Source organism: Aethalodelphis obliquidens, unplaced genomic scaffold (genome assembly GCF_003676395.1).
Source record: "Aethalodelphis obliquidens isolate GAN/ISIS:26980383/991018 unplaced genomic scaffold, ASM367639v1 scaffold4, whole genome shotgun sequence".
NCBI classification, from domain to species: Eukaryota; Metazoa; Chordata; class Mammalia; order Artiodactyla; family Delphinidae; genus Aethalodelphis; species Aethalodelphis obliquidens.
Window position 1 is genome coordinate 66,617,628 of NW_020837948.1, and position 10,428 is coordinate 66,628,055.

Genomic DNA, 10,428 nt, shown 5'->3' on the forward strand with positions numbered 1-10,428 from the left:
GACAAAGGATTAATCTTCAAAATATATAAACAGCTCATGCAACTCAATATTAAAAAAACAAAGAACCCAATACAAAAGTGGGGAGAAGACCTAATAAGACATTTCTTCAAGAAGACATACATGGCCAAGAGGCACATTAAAAGCTGTTCAACATCACTAATTATTAGAGAAATGTAAATCAAAACTACAATGAGGTATCACCTCACACTGGTTAGAATAGGCATCATCAGAAAATCTACAAACAACGGATGTTGGAGAGGGTGGAGAGAAAAGGGTATCCTCTTGCACTGTTGGTAGGAATGTAAATTGATCCAGCCACTGTGGAGAACAGTATGGAGGTTCCTTAAAAAACTAAAAATAGAATTACCATTTGACCCAGCAATCCCACTACTGGGCATATACCCAGAGAAAACCATAATTCAAAAAGACACATGCCCCCTAATGTTCATTGCAGCACTATGTACAATAGCCAGGTCATGGAAGCAACCTAAATGCCCATTGACAGATGAATGGATAAAGAAGATGTCATACACACATACAATGGAATATTACTCAGCGATAAAAAGGAACGAAATTGGGTCATTTGTAGAGACGTGGATGCATCTAGAGACTGTTATACAGAGTGAAGTAAGTCAGAAAGAGAAAAATGAATATTTTATATTAACGTATATATGTGGAATCTAGATAAATGGTAAAGATGAACTGGTTTGCAAGGCAGAAAGAGAGACACAGACATAAAGAACAAACGTATGGACACCAAGGGGGGAACGTTCGGGGACTGGGGGTGGTGGTGTGATGAATTGGGAGATTGGAATTGACAAGTATACACTAATATGTATAAAATAGATAACTAATAAGAACCTGCTGTATAAAAAATAAATTAAATAAAATTCAAATTAAAAAAAGAATCTAAGTCATCTCAACCAGTGTAGAAAATATTAAAAGAATAACATATATGTTCCTGAACCATCTGATGAGAGTAATAAATACAATTATTTAAATTTATCATTTTATTTTTAATTGTTTCAAACTATTATCTCTAGTTATTTCTTGAACTATTACTTCAACAAAGTTGTTATTGACTGAAACGTACTTCTAATGTATTTCTTTTATATACGTATTATTATCTTCATAACATATGGCTACATTTTGCCGTCATGTATAAAGATAGGTTATCTTTGTATAAGTTTACAAGATATAGTTAGAAAAGTCACCCTTTTCCTACTGAAAAACCAAATAGGTGGTATGTGAGAATTCCACAAATTGTAGAAAGAGCTTTCCCATACGTAGTCAAACCTCCATTTCAAGAGAAGTACAGAAGATGCTACCTCCTGTGGGCAAGCAGATAGTATAGATCTTGGGAGGAGGGTGGCAGCATCTCTAATTATATATTTCTCCACAAGCCTGGGACAGGAGAGCACTGATTGCAAAAACATTGCAACATTGATATTACACAAGCAGTAGCATGTTTAACTCATTGATTTTTAATGTTCTCCCTTGTTTTTTTCACCCCCCGGGTCCTTCTGAGATTCTTATGAAAGCTATGGCTCTCCCCCCCAGAAAAACTGACGTACTTTCTATATATGTTATTTCACATAAGTATCAGGGGATTCACAGACACCTTAAAAAACGTGACCACTGCCTGGATTGAAAACTTCTCTTTTACTACCTGGATAGAATTTTAGCCTTAAGTCAACAAAATTTGTAACATTCAACTACCTAAAGCTACTAACATTAAACATCTTTAAGAATATATCCATGACAGCCATACTCAATGATACCATATTTTGAACTATAAACCCTTTTTCCACTACCCATTGTCTATTTTTTAAATTAAGGAACAAAACAGTGGGAGAAATGATATGGGATGAGTATCAGGAGGCCAAACCTGATATGTCAGTAGCCCTACTTGAGAAACTGTACTTTGTGTGAAACTAAGTGCTCTCCAGATCTTCCCTATAAGATGTTTACTGTCCATTTTCAAGTCCCTGTCACTGTAGTCTGATATTTCTTGTGGCCACATTAGGAAAAAAGGGTTTTGAATCTAAGAATTTTACAAATACACCAATATTCATGTTTCTGAAAATACTCATATTTCTGCTATTGGCAGAATAAAGCAAAGGAAGTGTAGTAATAGAGTTAGTAGAAATGGCTAATCAAGAGCTCTCATACCATTTCTATATAAACTTCTTCCCATCAAGTAGGAATCATGAATATTATGTTTAACCATTATATTCTTATTACTAAGGAGAGTGCTTGGCATATAGAAGATGCTCAGTAAATATGAGTAAACTTGGAGAATGTTAAGACTGGTAAAGGAGAAAAACATACTTGTCATACTGGTAGGACCCTAGAGAAACACTAAAAGTGAACACAAGAAAGATGACTAAAAATAACCTAAATGTCTACATTTGGATGCATTAGCTGGAGTTCTCCAGGATGCAGATCCTGAGGCAAAAGTTTATATGACACTATTTTATTAGGGAGTGCAGAGGTGTGAAAAAAAGAAAAAAGAGTCAGAGAGGGAAAAACGGAGAGCAAACATAAGGAGATGAATTTATGAGTAGAAATTTAATTGGTATCAAGTACAGTCTTCAGAAAGGGTCTATGAACTATTACAGCCCACATGCATGTAGTATGAGTTATAGCCTGTTGGGGGAAAAAGAGAGAAGAATTTATCTGCTGGTGCCCACCTCCTATTGGTTCAACATTTGCCCTAGGGAGCATTAACACCTCCTCACATCCAGGTTACACACACACTAGAACCAGATGGATCTCACTACATCTCATGCTTCAGTGGTAATAAACAAGCCCTAAGAGGCAATTACCATTAATCTGCCTGCTAGAGCAGTTGCTGGGCAGAGCCCAGCTGAATTGTTCCCTGAGGTGGTAGCTAGGCCAGAACAAGGGACCAAAGGCCCAGACAAGTGAGGCTAAGAGGATTTCTGGAGGCACAAATAAACATACTTTAGTACATTCATATAATGGAATACTACTCAGCAATAAAAATATAAATTGATCATATACAGTTTTTATTATATTGAGGTATGTTCCATCTATGCCCACTTTCTGGAGAGTTTTTTTTTTTTAAACAACTTTATTGCAGTATAATTGCTTTAGAATGGTTTCTGCTTTATAACAAAGTGAATCAGTTATACATATACATATGTTCCCATATCTCTTCCCTCTTGCGTCTCCCTCCCTCCCCCCCTCCCTATCCCACCCCGCTAGGTGGTCACAAAGCACCAAGCTGATCTCCCTGTGCCATGCGGCTGCTTCCTACTATCTATTTTACGTTTGGTAGTGTATATATGTCCATGCCACTCTCCCACTTTGTCACAGTTTACCCTTCCGCCTCCCCATATCCTCAAGTCCATTCTGTAGTAGGTCTGTGTCTTTATTCCTGTCTTGCCCGTAGGTTCTTCATGACCTTTTTTTTTATCCTTAGGTTCCATATATATGTGTTAGCATAGGGTATTTGTTCTTCTCTTTCTGAGTTACTTCAGTCTGTATGACAGACTCCAGGTCCATCCACCTCACTACAAATAACTCAATTTCATTTCTTTTTATGGCTGAGTAATATTCCATTGTATATATGTGCCACATCTTCCTTATCCATTCATCTGCTGATGGACATTTGGGTTGCTTCCATGTCCTGGCTATTGTAAACAGAGCTGCAATGAACATTTTGGTACATGACTTTTTGAATTATGGTTTTCTCAGGGTATATGCCCAGTAGTGGGATTGCTGGGTCATATGGTAGTTCTCTTTTTAGTTTTTTAAGGAACCTCCATACTGTTCTCCATAGTGGCTGTATCAATTTACATTCCCACCAACAGTGCAAGAGGGTTCCCTTTTCTCCACACCCGCTCCAGCATTTATTGTTTCTAGATTTTTTGATGATGGCCATTCTGACTGGTGTGAGATGATATCTCATTGTAGTTTTGATTTGCATTTCTCTAATTATTAATGATGTTGAGCATTCTTTCATGTGTTTGTTGGCAATCTGTATATCTTCTTTGGAGAAATGTCTATTTAGGTCTTCTGCCCATTTTTGGGTAAGGCTGTTTGTTTTTTTTTTGATACTGAGCTGCATAAGCTGCTTTTAAATTTTGGAGATTATTCCTTTGTCAGTTGCTTCATTAGCAAATATTTTCTCCCATTCTGAGGGTTGTCTTTTGGTCTTTTTTATGGTTTCCTTTGTTGTGCAAAAGGTTTTAAGTTTCATTAGGTCCCATTTGTTTATTTTTGTTTTTATTTCCATTTCTCTAGGAGATGGGTCAAAAAGGATCTTGCTGTGATTTATGTCATAGCGTGTTCTGCCTGTTTTCCTCTAAGAGTTTGATAGTGTCTGGCCTTACATTTAGGTAATTAATCCATTTTGAGTTTATTTTTGTGTATGGTGTTAGGGAGTGTTCTAATTTCATACTTTTACATGTACCTGTCCAGTTTTCCCAGCACCACTTACTGAAGAGGCTGTCTTTTCTCCACTGTATATTCTTGCCTCCTTTAACAAAGATAAGGTGACCATGTGTGCGTGGGTTTATCTCTGGGCTTTCTATCCTGTTCCGTTGGTCTATATTTCTGTTTTTGTGCAGGTACCATACTGTCTTGATTACTGTAGCTTTGTAGTATAGTCTGAGGTCAGGGAGCCTGAATCCTCCAGCTCCGTTTTTCTTTCTCAAGATTGCTTTGGCTATTCGGGGTCTTTTGTGTTTCCATACAAATTGTGAAATTTTTTGTTCTAGTTCTGTGAAAAATGCCAGTGGTAGTTTGATAGGGATTGCATTGAATCTGTAGATTGCTTTGGGTAGTAGAGTCATTTTCACAATGTGGATTCTTCCAATCCAAGAACATTGTATACCTCTCCATCTATTTGTATCATCTTTAATTTCTTTCATCAGTGTTTTATAACTTTCTGCATACAGGTTTTTCGTTTCCTTAGGTAGGTTTATTCCTAGATATTTTATTCTTTTTGTTGCAATGGTAAATGGGAGTGTTTTCTTAATTTCACTTTCAGATTTTTCATATTAGTATATAGGAATGCAAGAGATTTCTGTGCATTAATTTTGTATCCTGCTACTTTACCAAATTCATTGATTAGCTCTAGTAGTTTTCTGGTAGCATCTTTAGGATTTTCTATGTATAGTATCACGTGATCTGCAAAGAGTGACAGCTTTACTTCTTCTTTTCCAATTTGGATTCCTTTTATTTCTTTTTCTTCTCTGATTGCTGTTGCTAAATGGTTTTTCAATTTTGTTTATCTTCCCAAAGAAACAGCTTTTAGTTTTATTGATGTTTGCTATTGTTTCCTTCATTTCTTTTTCATTTATTTCTGATCTGATCTTTATGATTTATTTCCTCCTGCTCACTTTCGGGTTTTTTTCTTCTTATTTCTCTAACTGCTTTAGGTGTAATGTTAGTTTTTTTATTTGAGATGTTACTTGTTTCTTGAGGTAGGATTGTATTGCTATAAATTTCCCTCTTAGTACTGCTTTTGCTCCATCACATAGGTTTTGGGTTGTCGTGTTTTCACTGTCCTTTGTTTCTAGGTAGTTTTCAATTTCCTCTTTGATTTCTTCAGCGATCTCTTGATTATTAAGTAGTGTACTGTTTAGTCTCCATGTGTTTGTATGTTTTACAGATTTTTTACCTATAATTGATACTTAGTCTCATAGTGTTGTATTCCAAAAAGATACTTGATACCATTTCAATTTTCCTAAATTTATCAAGGCTTGATTTGTGACCCAGGATATGATCTATACTGGAGAATGTTCCATGAGCACTTAAGAAGAAAGTGTATTGTGTTTTTTTTGGATGGAATGTCATATAAATATCAATTAAGTCCATCTTGTTTAATGTATCATTTAAAGCTTGTGTTTATTTATTTTCATTTTGGATGATGTGTCTATTGGTGAAAGTGGGGTGTTTAAATCCCCTACTATGATTGTGTTAGTATCGATTTCCCCTTTTAGGGCTGTCAGCATTTGCCTTATGTATTGAGGTGCTCCTATGTTGGGTGCATAAATATTGACAATTGTTATATCTTCTTCTTGGATTGATCCCTTGATCATTAGGTAGTGTCCGTCTTTGTTTCTTGTAATAGTCTTTGTGTTAAAGTCTATTTTTTCTGTTATGAGAATTGCCAGTCCAGCTTTCTTTTGATTTCCTTTTGCATGGAATATCTTTTCCATCCCCTCACTTTCAGTCTGTATTTGTCCCTAGGTCTGAAGAGGGTCTATTGTAGACAGCATATATATGGGTTTGTTTTTGTATCCATTCAGCCAGTCTATGTCTTTTGGTTGGAGCGTTTATTCCATTTACATTTAAGGTAATTATCGATATGTATGTTCCTATTACCATTTTGTTACTTGTTTTGGGTTTCTTATTGTAAATCTTTTCCTTCTCTTGTGTTTCCTGCCTAGAGAATTTCCTTTAGCATTTGCTGTAAAGCTCATTTGGTAGTGCTGAACTGTCTTAGCTTTTACTTCTCTGTAAAGGTTTTAATTCCTCCATCGAATCTGAATGAGATCCTTGCTGGGTACAGTAATCTTGGTGTAGGGTTTTCACTTTCATCACTTTCAATATGTCCTGCTACTCCCTTCTGGCTTGCAGTTTCTTCTGAAAGATCAGCTGTTAACCTTATGGGGATTCCCTTGTATGTGATTTGTTGTTTTTCCCTTGCTGTTTTTAATATTTTTTCTTTGTATTTAATTTTTGATAGTTTGATTAATATGTGTCTAGGCATGTTTTTCCTTGGATTTATCCTGCATGGGACTCTCTGCGTTTTCTGGACTTGATTAACTATTTCCTTTCCCATATTAGGGAAGTTTTCAACTTTAATATCTTCAAATATTTTCTCAGTCCCTTTCTTTTTCTCTTCTTCTTCTGGGACCCCTGTAATTCGAATGCTGGTGTGCTCAATGTTGTCCCAGAGGTCTCTGAGACCGTCCTTAATTCTTTTTTTTTTTTTTTTTTTTTGTGTGGTACGCGGGCCTCTCACTGTTGTGGCCTCTCCCGTTGCGGAGCACAGGCTCTGGACGTGCAGGCTCAGCAGCCATGGCTCACGGGCCCAGCCACTCTGTGGCATGTGGGATCCTCCTGGACTGGGGCATGAACCCGTGTCCTCTGCATTGGCAGGCAGACTCTCAACCACTGTGCCACCAGGGAAGCCCCCGACCTTAATTCTTTTCATTCTTTTTTCTTTATTCTGCTCTGTAGTAGTTATTTCCACTATTTTATCTTCCAGGTCACTTAACCATTCTTCTGCCTCAGTTATTCTGCTGTTGATTCCTTCTACAGAGTTTTCTATTTCATTTAATGTGTTGCTCATTATTGTTTGTTTGCACTTTAGTTCTTCTATGTCCTTGTTAAACATTTCTTGTGTTTTCTCCGTTCTATTTCCAAGATTTTGGACCATCTTTACTATCATTATTCTGAATTCTTTCTCAGGTAGACTGCCTATTTCCTCTTCATTTGTTTGGTCTGGTGGGTTTCTACCTTGCTCCTTCATCTGCTGTGTTTCTCTGTCTTCTTATTTTGCTTAACTTACTGTGTTTGGAGTCTCCTTTTCACAGGCTGCAGGTTCGTATTTCCCGTTGTTTTGGTGTCTGCCCCCAGTGGCTAAGGTTCATTCAGTGGGTTGTGTAGGCTTCCTGGTGGAGAGGACTAGTGCCTGTGTTCTCGTGGATGAGGCGGGAGCTTGTCTTTCTGTTGGGTAGGACTGCATCCAGTGGTGCATTTTGGGGTGTCTGTGACCTTATTATGATTTTAGGCAGCCTCTCTGCTAATGGGTGGGGTTGTGTTCCTGTCTTGCTAGTTGTTTGGAATAGAGTGTCCAGCACTGTATCTTGCTGGTTGTTGAGTGGAGCTTGGTTTAAGCATTGAGATGGAGATCTCTGGGAGAGCTTTTGCTGTTTGCTATTACATGGAGCTGGCAAGTCTCTGGTGGGCCAATGTCCTGAACTCGGCTCTCCCACCTCAGAGGCACAGGCCTGACACCCGGCCAGGTCACCAAGATCCTGCCAGCCACAGGGATCAGAAGAAAAGGGAGGAAAAAAAGAAAGACAGGAATAAAATAAAATTTATTAAAATAAAAAATTATTAAAAATAAAAAACCTAAAAAAGTAAATTAAAAAAAGTAGCAACCAAACCAAAAAACAAATCCAGCAATGATAACAAGCACTAAAAACTATACTGAAAAGAAAAATAAACAACAAAAAATCGGACAGACAGAACCCTAGGACAAATGCTAAAAGCAAAGTTATACAGACAAAATCATACAAAGACTCATACACATACACACTCAGAAAAAGAGAAAAAGGAAAACAACATATATATCATTGCTCCCAAGGTCCACTACCCCTATTTTCGGATGATTCATTGTCTATTCAGGTATTCCACAGATGCAGTGTACATCAAGTTGATTATGGAGATTAAACCCGCTGCTCCTGAGGCTGCTGGGAGAGATTTCCTTTTCTCTTCTTTGTTCACACAGCTCCTGGGGGTGGTTCTGCTCTGGATTTGGCCCCACCTCTGTGTGTAGGTTACCAGAGGTATGGGGTTAAAGGAGCAGCTGATTTGGGGGCTCTGGCTCAGTGAGGCTGGGGGGATGGAGGGGTATGGAATGTGGGGAGAGCCTGCAGTGGCAGAGGCAGGTGTGTCATTCCAACAGCCTTAGGTGCACCATGTGTTCTTCCCGGGAAGTTGTCCCTGGATCATGGGACCCTGGGAGTGGTGGGCTGCACAGGCTCCCAGGAGTGGGGGTATGGATAGTGACCTGTACTTGCACACAGGCTTCTTGATGGCTACAGCAGCAGCAGACTTAGCGTTTCATGCCTGTCTCTGGTGTCCACGCTAATAGCCGTAGCTCGCGTCTGTCTCTGGAACTCGTTTAGGTGGTGCTCTAAATCCCCTCTCCTCACGCACCCTGCAACAATGGTCTCTTGCCTCTTAGGCAGGTCGACTTTTTCCCGGACTCCCTCCCGGCTAGCTGTGGTGCACTAGCCCCTTTCAAGATGTGTTCACATAGCCAACCTCAGTCCTCTCCCTGGGATCTGACCTCCAAAGCCAGACCCTCTGTACCATTTTAAATGTTTGAAACAAATATTGTGGATATTATTCATAAAAACAATGCTTAAATTTTATTTTGTTTCCTGGGGGCTGGCTGTGAGGTGGGGTATAATCCTTTACTCAGCTGGAGATGCAAGTGGGACAGGATTTCAATTGTTGAACATCCCCAAAGGAGGGTGGCTAGTGATCCAAATCACAGCACCCAGGGTAATAATGCCTTTAATTTGGGCTGGTATCAATATTCAAAGGGCAAGGTATGAAAAACAGGGTAGCAAAGCTTCCATGGCAGTAATGAAAGTTATGACATTTCAGGAATTCTGTGCTTTTTGTTTTTTTTTAATTTTATTTATTTATCTTTGGCTGCATTGGGTCTTCATTGCTGCGCGCGGGCTTTCTGTAGTTGCGGTGAGCCAGGGATACTTTTCGTTGCAGTGCATGGGCTTCTCATTGCAGTGGCTTCTCTTGTTGTGGAGTGCAGGCTCTACACGCATGGGCTTCAGTAGTTGTGGCACGAGGGCTCAGTAGTTGTGGCTCGTGGGCTCTAGAGCACAGGCTCAGTAGTTGTGGCATACAGGCTTAGTTGCTCCACAGCATGCGAGATCTTCCCAGACCAGGGCTTGAACCCATGTCCCCTGCATTGGCAGGCAGATTCTTAACCACTGCGCCACCAGGGAAGCCCTGGAATTCTGTGTTTGATGTAAGCCTCTAGACATGGTAGGGGAAAGGTGAAAGGGTCTGACACCCAGAGGAAAGAGACAAAAGATGGCTATAAAGTTATTAAGGCATGAATTATGTAAGTCAGAGCTCCAGTCCAAGCTGAAACAGTAGTGGAAATCAGGAAGTCTAAAGGTGGCCAGCTCAATAGAAGGCACAGGCTATACTTGATAGCAAGACAGGTTTTCACCCATCCTCTGGTACCTCATAAGGTAACAAGCTTAGGAAGGATTGGTTCAGATGCAATGTGAGGCTGAGCTGGGCAAAGCTGGGACAAGCAATGATCTATATTACCTATGTTTACATCAAGTAGGAGTGCAAAGCAAAAGTCTGACTACATATGTCTTTGATTGTGATTTGGTTTTTCTTAACATTTTAACATTTCTAAAATTGGTATCTAATTTCAAATCAGATATATGTCTTTCATTTGAAAATCTTCCCACCTCTCCACAAAGTCTTCATTGATTAAATTGATGGTCAAATTTGTGTCTAAAAAATAATCACTAAGGGGTTTCCCCGGTGGCACAGTCTGGGAGGATCCCACATGCCGCGGAGCGGCTGGGCCCGTGAGCCATGGCCGCTGAGCCTGCGCGTCCAGAGCCTGTGCTCCACAACTGGAGAGGCCACAACAGTGAGAGGCCC

The 10,428-nt window shown here is 39.3% G+C and overlaps 1 protein-coding gene across 1 annotated transcript in view; it reads right to left on the bottom strand.

Annotated features, from left to right (window-relative positions):
* The window catches only part of RNF180 (ring finger protein 180), a 278,165-nt gene that overhangs the window by 100,321 nt on the left and 167,416 nt on the right, over window positions 1–10,428 (bottom strand). The window lies entirely within an intron of this gene.